Source organism: Eucyclogobius newberryi, unplaced genomic scaffold (assembly GCF_026437365.1).
Source record: "Eucyclogobius newberryi isolate DKJ021-1_F unplaced genomic scaffold, fEucNew1.0.hap1 SCAF_11, whole genome shotgun sequence".
Lineage (NCBI taxonomy): Eukaryota > Metazoa > Chordata > Actinopteri > Gobiiformes > Gobiidae > Eucyclogobius > Eucyclogobius newberryi.
In genome coordinates this window covers 32620374-32631283 of record NW_027315735.1, presented here as the reverse complement: position 1 = coordinate 32631283, position 10910 = coordinate 32620374, and the positions used below count along the sequence as shown (strand labels likewise).

Sequence of the window (10910 nt, the reverse complement as noted above, 5' to 3'; positions counted from 1 at the left end):
CATTGTCCCATAGAAATCTATGGATGTGAGTGGATTAAATGAAACAATAAAAACAAATCCAGAACAGACTAAAATAAGACTTTTTCCTGCAGTGTCTCGAGGGAAAAATCACTCTTTCTTTCTCTTTTTTATTCTCAAATGTGATCTTCAGAGCAATGTTAGATATAATAGTGAATGTTTAAAGTCGCACACACGTAAACACAACAAACCCACACTACCACATAATCAGAGTTCAATAATGAGACTTGTCCTTCTCATGAGTGCACAGATCAAGTGGAAGGACGAGGGGGTTTAAGAAAGTGTCCTTGTGTGTCTACAGGCTGTCAGGATGTCTCGTCTCTGAGAGGGGCGGGGCTTCTCTGGCCTCAGCTCTGAGCTCCGCCCACTCCCATCTGACAGAGTTAGACCTAAGCTACAACCATCCAGGACCCTCAGCAGAGCTCCTGACCACTCTACGGGACGACCCACACTGCCCCCTGCAGTCCCTCAGGTGAGCTCCACACTGCCCCCTACAGTCCCTCAGGTGAGCTCCACACTGCCCCCTGCAGTCCCTCAGGTGAGCTCCACACTGCCCCCTACAGTCCCTCAGGTGAGCTCCACACTGCCCCCTGCAGTCCCTCAGGTGAGCTCCACACTGCCCCCTGCAGTCCCTCAGGTGAGCTCCACACTGCCCCCTACAGTCCCTCAGGTGAGCTCCACACTGCCCCCTACAGTCCCTCAGGTGAGCTCCACACTGCCCCCTACAGTCCCTCAGGTGAGCTCCACACTGCCCCCTGCAGTCCCTCAGGTGAGCTCCACACTGCCCCCTGCAGTCCCTCAGGTGAGCTCCACACTGCCCCCTACAGTCCCTCAGGTGAGCTCCACACTGCCCCCTGCAGTCCCTCAGGTGAGCTCCACACTGCCCCCTGCAGTCCCTCAGGTGAGCTCCACACTGCCCCCTACAGTCCCTCAGGTGAGCTCCACACTGCCCCCTACAGTCCCTCAGGTGAGCTCCACACTGCCCCCTGCAGTCCCTCAGGTGAGCTCCACACTGCCCCCTACAGTCCCTCAGGTGAGCTCCACACTGCCCCCTGCAGTCCCTCAGGTGAGCTCCACACTGCCCCCTACAGTCCCTCAGGTGAGCTCCACACTGCCCCCTGCAGTCCCTCAGGTGAGCTCCACACTGCCCCCTGCAGTCCCTCAGGTGAGCTCCACACTGCCCCCTGCAGTCCCTCAGGTGAGCTCCACACTGCCCCCTGCAGTCCCTCAGGTGAGCTCCACACTGCCCCCTACAGTCCCTCAGGTGAGCTCCACACTGCCCCCTACAGTCCCTCAGGTGAGCTCCACACTGCCCCCTGCAGTCCCTCAGGTGAGCTCCACACTGCCCCCGGCAGTCCCTCAGGTGAGCTCCACACTGCCCCCTACAGTCCCTCAGGTGAGCTCCACACTGCCCCCTACAGTCCCTCAGGTGAGCTCCACACTGCCCCCTACAGTCCCTCAGGTGAGCTCCACACTGCCCCCTGCAGTCCCTCAGGTGAGCTCCACACTGCCCCCTACAGTCCCTCAGGTGAGCTCCACACTGCCCCCTGCAGTCCCTCACACAGATTCCAGTCGTGTCGTGTGAACCCTCCACAACGTTCTAAATCTCTCAAAACCACAAAAGTGGTGCAGTGTGTCCCCAGCTTTAGGAACTGTCCACTGCCTGAAAACCCAGATCTTTTGAACAAAAACCAAATCAACAATACAATTCTGCACAAGTGAGATCACATGACCTCGTCACCATCAACAGCAACATCAGTGAAATATGTGGAAACATGTTCTATCACAAACACAGCGCTATCATTCAATACAAATAAGAACATATGTAACTATCCTTCATCAAGAAGAATGAGTTGTTCTGTTTTTGTCTTAAACTGGCCACATTCTATTGAAAATAACTTCAAGGCTCAATAGAAATGTATTGTTTGACTGGACGAGTCATGAAAATAATGAGTGACGAGTCGACTTCTAAAATAGTGGTTTGCTGCAGAGTTCATCCTTGCAGTGTGTGAAACTGGTTTGGATCATAGAATCATGAATGACCATCACATCCTGGACTCAGAGTTTGAGTCACTTCCTCTGGTCAGTCACATATAAAACCATCGATTTAAAAACTCATTTATTCCCTCAGCCATAACTCTGAACAAACAAAAGCTGCTGTGGTTTTGTAGCAGGTTTGTCACAGTCTTGTGTCTTTCATTCCTGTTGTTGTGTGACCTCATTTCTCTCATGTCAGTCGTATAGTTGTGTTTGTGTTGCTCTGCTTTAGAAAACTCTACTGTCCATGTGTGAGAGTGACCCTCAGTGACAGAGCTGTGTGTGTTTCAGGCTGGATCCTGCTGGAGAGCGCTGGATGGTCCCAGGCCCCAGGAAGTGTGAGTAAACAGGAAGTGATGTCATGAGTGTGTTACAAGAGACAGGAAGTGATGTCATGAGTGTATTATAAGAGACAGGAAGTGATGTCATCTGTGTGTTATAAGAGACAGGAAGTGATGTCACGAGTGTGTAACAAGAGACAGGAAGTGAGTGTGTCTCTTCAGAGTGAGGGGGTGTGGTTCCAAAGCCAAAGCTCTGAGCCTCAAAACCACAATAAACAATATTTATAAAGATCTAATTATAGCATTAACCTGAATCTTCACCTTGTGTTATTTTAAATATATGTTTAGAATAATAAATGTATGTTTCATTTTTCTTATTGTATCACATTCCTCAACTACTTAAACCACCTCAAATCTACAATAAATTCACTTTTTTCTTTGACTTTATTGTTTATAATCTGTATTTCATTCTATTCTTATAAGTGTTGTAATAATAATAAAGTGATGTGAACAGTGTATTTGTGTTTGCAGATTTCTGTCACGTCACTCTGGATCCAAACACGGCCAACGACAAACTGGAGCTGTCTGTGGACAAAAGGACAGTGACCAATGTGGAGCAGCTCCAGCTGTCTCCGTCTCACCAGGACAGGTTCAGTTCCTGTCCCCAGGTCCTGAGCTCCACCGCTCTGACTGGACGCTGTTACTGGGAGGTGGAGGCGAGAGGGTCTGTAGATGTAGCAGTGAGTTACAGAGGAATCAGACGGAGAGGAGACGCTGAGGACTGTAGGTTTGGAGACAATGATCAGTCCTGGAGTCTGAGGAGAGATGGAGGAGGAGGATGGTCTGTTTATCATTGTAAAAGGGAAACAAACTGTTACAACAGTTCAGATAGAGTAGGTGTGTTCCTGGACTCTGAGGCTGGAGCTCTGTCCTTCTATCAGGTTAGACATGATTACAGTCTGTTCCTCCTCCACTCCTCCTTCTGCAGCTCCTCAGAGCCTCTGTTTGTTGGCTTTGGTCTGGTTGCTCCTGGTTCCTCTGTGTCTCTGGTGGAGCCGCCGATGAGACGATAAAAACCTAATCCTGATCTGATCCTGTGACAATCTGCTGTTTCAGACGACGTCTCGACTCAGTGTTTCTCTGTTTAATGCAGCTCTTTTATTATGTTAAATGTTGCTTTAAGTTAGATAATGATAAATGTCAAATATTTGGAGAACAGTCAATCATATGAACTTAAGCGGCTTTAAAGTTAAATAAATAAATCATAAAATCAATACTTTGTCTCATTAATGACATTATTTTTCATACATTTTAAGCATATTACAAACGTCTCTTGAATGAAACTGTCCAACAAAACCCAAATGCAGAGGTTCTCAGCCACGAAATACATTTACTAAGTACAGTTTTGGAGGATGTTTAAGTTGCATTTGAGCCGAGCACTTCTCACTTTGACTCCTCTGCATTTCTAACAAAAGTCTCCAAGTAGAAAGTACTTTAGTGGAGGAGTTTTCCAGGTCTTTTGTCCCATTTCAAGTCTCACATGAAGCTCACAGACTTGATTTGCTCAGATGTTCCAGACTCACAGAAAGCTTTCCTCTGCTCGTCACACATTTTGTTCTAACTCCTCTTTATTCATCTATTTGGAAAACTCTTAACGATATTGACAGTTCTAACGAGCTTTGAGTCGGCTTCATCTTGCTTTTGTTTTGGAAAAAGTAAATGTACAAAATATGGTCTGATGGAATGATTTGATCAGACGTTTCCTTTAAGACCAAATATGGCTTATACATCATTGACACTGGTTTTACAGCTGGACTCAACAGAACTCCTGATGGAATCAAATGTCAATAAAGCAAAGATCTTATCATTTGTATCGATATTAAACCATGAAAATAAAACCTCATATAAGTGTTTTTGTATTGATCATTGCAGTAAAAGATGTTCAGAGCGGATTCATCTTTTTAGACATTAAATCAAGTCGAGACAAAAGATTTATGCTGTTTAAACCTTGTCAAGACAAGAAGCCGATGTCTAAACAAGGACTTGAGAGACGGGACGAGGAGGGAGACTTTTTAATGACATTTTTAACCTAATGAAGGTTTAAATATGACGACTGAAGGCTTCTACATAGAGAATATTTATACAACTTAATGTATTACGGATGAAGTTTAATTTAGTGATCTCCATGGAGACAAGCACAGGCCATGATCTGGAGGGAGACAAATCCGCTCACATCCACTTTTATCTCAATAAAATCATCTATAATAAGGAATAAATGTAAGAAATATACCTTTAATGCCACTGTGGATTTATAAAACACTCCAGGCAAAGCAATAAGATCTCCATGGAGACGGGCAGGTGGCAGATTTCCCCCCAGAAAAGTGACATAGTGCACCTTTAAGTACTGATGTTATTATGGTATGGTCATGTGCAAATGGCACGATGAAAGTAACGTGAGTATTTGTGTTTTGTCCAGTGCATTTTGAGTTACTTTAGAGACCTCTAGTGGCCAATCTGGGTCATTGCATCATTTCAAACCTCAACTGTCTTTTCCAAATGTGGATCATTCTAGTTGACTTCAAGAACCTAGAACAACATCTAGACAATGCCCTTCACAGAAAACCATCTAGAATAAAGTTAGTGTTGTGTTAGTGTTTAAAAATGCATTTGCAGCATCACTGAAGAGGATGTGATAAATGTGTTACTTTTACAAACATGATATTAATAATAAGGAAAATACGTTTACAAAATAAAGTAATTATCAACACAAGATAATAGTTGTTGATACGAGGCCTTGTACCAGTTCTGATGAAGAGTAAATCAAGAGTCAAAGAGTCAGTGGCGGCTGATGGTGCAAAATATAGGGGGCGCTATTTGACATGACAGTTTGTTTATGTCCAAAATGGAATATTTCACATCGACTGTATAAATACATATTTTAAAACACATTTACAACTGAATTAAGTAAAAGTACTTTATTTTTCACTTTTGGTCATGATAATACAACGACTTAGAGGCAGATTCCATTTGTGAGAAAATACATTTGACATAAATTACAAGCGACTGCAGCTGCTGCTCTGCGCAGGCGCAGCTCTGCGCAGGCGCAGCTCTGCGCAGGCGCAGGCTCTGCGCAGGCGCAGGCTCTGCGCAGGCACTGCTCTGCGCAGGCGCAGGCTCTGCGCAGGCGCTGCTCTGCGCAGGCGCAGCTCTGCGCAGGCGCAGGCTCTGCGCAGGCGCTGCTCTGCGCAGGCACAAAAATCTTCATGAAAAGATGTTTAAACATAGGAAAACAGCGCCATCTACAGGGACACGATGAACGTACATCCTCCCATGCTTCCCTCGTGGTTCTCTGCAGCCTGAGCAGGGTGTTTTCCTCCATTCTCTCTTGTGATACCTTAAAAGATAAAAGAGCATGTTACAGGACTGAACGTCTATTATTTTAGAAGCTGACTAGTCAAACCATCTTTATTGTACTAGAAATATTTCAAATATATTTCTAAGCAAGTGAAGGCGATGGAAGCTTCCAGATGGACAATATTTATAAACGTGGAGGAGGATTTGTAATTGAGGAAAATCAGAAATTGTTCTTTAAAACAGAAACAAAAAGACCTTTGTATTTCCCCTCCATCCCTTGTTGGGAAATTGGAGGTTTTGTTTATAAGAGTTCTTCTATTGAGAGTGTTTTTCAAACTTCCTATAAGTGATCTGTTCTTTTCCTCTGTATCTACCTGCGTTGCAACAATGGAATTTCCCCATGTGTGGACAATAAAGGATTATCTTATCTTAAATAGAGTCAGTATAGTCCAGATACTAATTATTTTTGAGAGTCAAATACCCACGGTCAATTCACATTATGTTTGATTTATCCTCGTATACAGTATAATTAATTATATCATTATTATAATTAACCATTTTACTCCCTCCATGTTTCATGGAGACACCTGTTTGTGTGGCGTGTTTTCAAGAAACAAAACACCAATTTTACAAGAAAAAGTTTGCAAATCCCCGTTTTAAATGCCACAAAATGTGAGTTTTCAGGTGGTAAAATGTCCAAAAGATAAAGAGGTAAAAACAGAACATAAGCACAAAGTTACAACAGAAAGAAGGACGTAAAGACTGAATCCACCAGTTTGGCTGAAGGGTCTGAAGATTGGGCTCCTTCTCCGTGATGTGCTGTGTTTGGTCCAAAGAAGCTGATTGGCTGATTTCGGACTGACATTCTGTGTGCTCTGACATGATTGGCTGTTGTGGGCTGAGTTGGGGCCCCCGGAGAGATGCGGGGCCCCCGGAGAGACGCGGGGCCCCCTGAGAGACGCGGGGCCCCCGGAGAGACGCAGGGCCCCCGGAGAGACGCGGGGCCCCCGGAGAGATGCGGGTTCCCTGGAGAGATGCGGGGCCCCCGGAGAGACGCGGGGCCCCCGGAGACACGCGGGGCCCCCGGAGAGATGCGGGGCCCCCGGAGAGACGCGGGGCCCCCCGAGAGACGCGGGGCCCCTGTCTTTGGACAACTGTCTGTAAAGGAACAGCAGTAGAATTAGTTTGATTGGTCAAAGCCTAAAATACAGCCACAAACCTACATCATGTGACCAGCTTTTATTAAAGTCATGTAAATATCATTCTTTTTTCTCTGCTGTGTGAAGTCCACATTTATTGTAAAAACGTGCATCATTTTAAGAGAACAGAATATATTTGAGTCAGACATTTGAACATGTTTGATGTTTAAGCTTCTCAAAGTATTTTTATTCTTCAGTGACATATTTAACTCCATAAATCATTCAATCTAACAAACTACAGTGTTATTTAGTTCATTCATTCATTTGTTCTTTTTTTGGATCAATGGATTATTGGCAGTTGTTTAGGTGGTAAAAGGAAAGTGAATGAGATTTTTACTAAATTCACATCAGGATGAAGTTAAAGTGAAGCCGCTTGAAGTCATTTTTCATCCAAAAAACTAAACTTACACATTTCCCGTGTTAAATTCAAGCATCATCTTTTCTATGGATCATTTTATTACTCGATTAGTGACCATCATTTCAACCATCAATTAGTCGAGATTTATTGACTGAACTTGTTGTAATTAAAATCCTGGTCCAAATCCTGTATAAGCTGCATTTGTTACATTTACACATTTCATTGTAAAGTTGTTGAAAATCAGAAACTTTAAAACTTAAACCAGAATTGAAACTAGAGACATTTGAAGTATCAATACAAAAACATGATTAAAAAAACATGACAAAATGGGATCTTTACGTCTTAAATCATTTACACGTTACTCTTTATTTTATTTATTTAAATTATTATTATTATTATTATTTACATTAAACGATGTCTCTGGGACTATTTTGAGGTAGCATCCTGCACCTTTACATTTGAGCTTAAAAATAGCACCTTTTAAATGTCTTCAAATTAAAAGGTCTTTCTTTAGAGAAATTCTCTACAATTCTAAACAATAAATAAGGCGTGTCTGGAATGCCAATGTGGTCCATAAATTTGGATTGGACCAGGTGTTTTTTATTTTCCACTTAGTTCATTTGATTGTATTTCTGTTTCTGTCATTTCTTTGTGATTTGAATGCATTTTTCCTGCTGTGAAGCACTTTGAATTGCCCTGTGTATGAAATGTGCTCTACAAATAAACTTGCCTTTCCTACACTTTTAGAAAGCCCTTCTGTGTTAAATAAAGAAACAAAGTGATATTATATTTGGTGTTGAAGATGAAGCTGTAGCGCGGCGTCATTGAAGCGTGTTCTGCACTCTTACATTCAGGCCACTGTCATGAGACACAACACTCACTGTATTCTGGGATCATAAAGAGCCTTCTGTCTGCCATTGAGACCAAACTGGATCAACATCAGCTCTTGTTGTCATACTGAAACCTCAAACTCTTTTTCGATACAATGAATGCTCAGTACAATATGTTTTTAGACCATATAATGTCACTTTCATCAAATATAACAGTAGTTTTGACTGTGGGCTGATACAGAGCAATACCATTCTAAAAACAGCTCAGGAGAAGTCTAATTTTGTCCCATATACGCAGTTATTTATTTCATATTGAGTAGTTTTATGAATAATGAGCATCTTGATGTCGTGATCAGCTCATGAATCTGTTTTCTCAGTCGGCCTTGAATGGACTGCAGGGATCTGAACAGGGAGATTATAACCAGGGACTGAAATGTGACTCTGAGTTGATGAAGTTCAAACAGAAGTTGGGGCTGTAAAGGCCTCCACAGTCGCTCTTCTTCTCACCTGTGGTCCCGCTCTCTTTATGAGGCGCCGCTTCGGACCCTCGCTCTCCTCTTCCTCTCAAGGCCTCTTGGACCTGGCAGACGTCCCCGGAGGAGCAGAAACTGGACAATATCAGGCAAAAGTCAATGAAGTCAAGATGTATTATGCCTTTTCTAGTATTTCTTCACAAACAGAGATCAGCTTTGTCTCACTAATGTCTACATTTACCCTCAGAACTAAAAAGACTTATACATTTTGGTCTGGAACAAAAAGTGCTCAACATTCAAGCACAAAACAACATAAGAGACAGATTTGTTATTTGACCCGGTGTCGGCAGAAGCCAAGGCTCATCGTGCCGACCCTTCTCTCAAACTCTCACATTGAAGGACATTTGTCATTTTGAAGTTCACAATCGGACAGTTCAACAACAGAAACAAAAGTACATAATACTGGACAGTTTGCTCACAAGTTTCCTCCACAAGCATTCAAAGTCTGACAACGACACAAATGCATTTTTAGTCTGCTAAATATTTTTCTATGACTATTTTCTAAAAGATATTTTAAAACTGAAATAAAGAAGTGGCATTTTTTTAACAATTGTTCCATAATTGAACTCCTTCACAGACACTGTTCCCTCAGCGTGGTTCTCACATAAGCTCTGTCAAACACACACGCTCCACTTACATTACATTTACTGTCTCTCTGGGTAAACTTTATCCTCAATGGTTTAGGGACTTATATTGAACTAAATACATAAACTTAGCAGTATAAAAGTCTACCACATCATACAACTTTAAAAGCTTAGACTGTAGAACAAAGGTAACTCTGTGAATTATAAGATGCATGATTGATCAGTCGAACAGCCTTTTTTGTCGCATGAAAATTGGTTTAGTTCTGGTTTTAAATGTATTTCCCCAAATGTCAATACGGATGCGGATGTGACGTCAGAGAGGGGCGTGGTCAGGTAAGGCGAAGCTGGACAGGGCTTTATAGTGCGCCCCCTACAGCTGACTGGATAGAATGCAGTGGTGCTGGACGCGACCCCCACTGCACGAGCCAAGTTTGAACAATATGAGCTTTAAAATGTTGAAAATGTTCCTGAATGGAGGCGACTGGAGCCATAAAACATGTCCAATCATGAACTGACGTCAGACCTAAAGGCTTATGATTTTAAGTCTTTAGAACAGAAAAACAAGCAACAGTTTCCAGTGTAGAAATGTCATTGTGTTTGATTTTCCATTTCAAAGATTTCAATTGAACCACACATTGTTTATGAGCTGTACAAAAGTATCATTTGTGGTAAAGTATGTCATGTATCTGTAGATAAAATGACAAACTATTGTGTGGACAAGGTTTCTGTGACTATTTGTTGAGTCGAATCTGAAAAAGGGCCGAGTGTCCAACATAATCTCTGAGATACAAAGTGAGTGTAAAATGCAATAGTTTGAAGCGGGCTCTGATGTCACTCTGAGTGTTTGCCATTTGTCAAAAATCACCTTGACGTTTCATGTTTGGTGATATTCTGAGCTCAATCCCAGTGTCACCGTTGAAATCTCAAAGTCACACTTCACTTTTGTTCCGTTCCAGACGTTTGGATTGGATTTATTTACAATCTTTTAAACATTGTACATATGTAAGTATTTTGTTTCTTTTATGTCAAGAGAAATTTGAACTGGTCTCTCTGTGTTTTTCAGACTGATTTGTGCAGATTTGGACATTTTCACACACAAAATCCCTTATTTTGATATGAAAACGTGACGTGATGAAAGCGTTGTCTTTCTTACATTTATGTTGCTGTTGTAAAGGACAGAATAAGTTTATATTGTGTTGTGAGGAGAACAAAAAGCACACGTGAGCCTCTGTGCTTCCAGTCACACGTCCCAGAAGATTTAGAAAGTGATTGATTTCTAAATGAAAGTCTAATAATTCTAACTGTGGAATCTGGCAAATCCCTAGAAACTGTAGAGTTCTTTTGTAATCGCATTCTTTCCATAACGATCGTTTTATTCATGTTTGAAAAAGTTTGAATACGCAAAGAATTGTTTGAAGAATGTCAATATGTTTTTCTTGTTGTTTTCTATTTTTATCAATACATTTTATTGTTATGTTGTTATTTTCCATCCTTGCCTTTCTATATATTTATTTTATTTGTAATTTCTAAGTAAATTGGATTGAACATTATGGTAATTGATGTAATAATCTCCCAAGTTTGGTCTTTGTATTGAAAATAAAAGCTAAAATGATAAATCTGCTGTAACTTTGGAGCCTCTTTTTCTGTTTTGGTGCTTAATTTCCCGACATCTCTCTGATTCGAGCTGAGAGCTGTAGATTTGTGAACTTTGAGCTG

At 41.9% G+C, this 10910-nt stretch overlaps 1 pseudogene; it reads left to right on the top strand.

The window, feature by feature from the left end:
* Positions 1-3481, top strand: part of LOC140354728 (NACHT, LRR and PYD domains-containing protein 3-like) — a 16608-nt pseudogene extending 13127 nt beyond the window's left edge.
* The last annotated feature ends 7429 nt before the right edge of the window (positions 3482-10910 follow it).